Consider the following 1,019-nt stretch of genomic DNA (forward strand, 5'->3'; position numbering starts at 1 on the left):
CACACACACACACAGGTACACACACACACAGGTACACACGCAGGTACACACACGCAGGTACACACACACACACACACACACACACACACACACACACAGGTACAAACAGGTACACACACACAAAGGTACGCACACACACGCGCAGGTACACGCACACACAAACACACACACACACAGGTATACACACACAGGTCTACACACACACACAAAGGTAACACAAACACAGGTAAACACTTGCGTGTCCTGTTTTGTCCAGGGGATCTGGAGTCATCCCGATCTGTCCCACAATGCACTGCTTCAGCTGAGACCGTGATGGAGGGCAGACTGAGAGACCTGCTGCTGGACATCGAGGACCGGATACACCAGGGAACTCTGGGAACTCTGAAGGTACACACACACTCACTCAGACACACACACATACTCAGATGCACACACACATTCAGACACACATACTCAGACACACATACTCAGACACACACACTCACACATACACACACTGAGACACACTCACACAGACACACACACATACTCAGACACACACACTCACACATACACACACTGAGACACACTCACACAGACACACACTCTGTCTGTCTGTCTGTCTCTTACTCACCTGTCTCTCTCTCTCTCTCTCTCTCTCTCTCTCTCTGTGTGTGTGTGTGTGTCAGGTGATGGACAGACAGCTGTGGCGCTCGGCGCTGGAAGCAGGAAACTACGAGCTGCTGGATTCTGACGGAGGAGTGGACGCCATGGAGGACTCACCTGGTCAGCTGAGAACCAGAGACAGGTACACACACATTCCCACACTAAAACACACATACACAGGTACACACGCTCACACACTAAAACACACACACACTCAGGTACACATGCACACACACTAAAACACACACACTCTAAAACACACACACACACACACACACACACACACAGAAGCAGGTACACACACACACGCATACAGAGACAGGTACTCACACACTAAAACACACACACACACAGAGGCAGGTACACACACACAG

The 1,019-nt window shown here is 50.3% G+C and overlaps 1 long non-coding RNA gene across 1 annotated transcript; it reads left to right on the forward strand.

The window, feature by feature from the left end:
- The first annotated feature begins 2 nt into the window (after positions 1-2).
- LOC117939957 lies at positions 3-788 on the forward strand. The gene is made up of 3 exons (XR_004655685.1): positions 3-15; positions 257-387; positions 669-788. It is a non-coding gene; the product is annotated as an uncharacterized LOC117939957 (long non-coding RNA).
- Positions 789-1,019: the final 231 nt, after the last annotated feature.

Source organism: Etheostoma cragini, unplaced genomic scaffold, assembly GCF_013103735.1.
Source record: "Etheostoma cragini isolate CJK2018 unplaced genomic scaffold, CSU_Ecrag_1.0 ScbMSFa_1507, whole genome shotgun sequence".
NCBI classification, from domain to species: Eukaryota; Metazoa; Chordata; class Actinopteri; order Perciformes; family Percidae; genus Etheostoma; species Etheostoma cragini.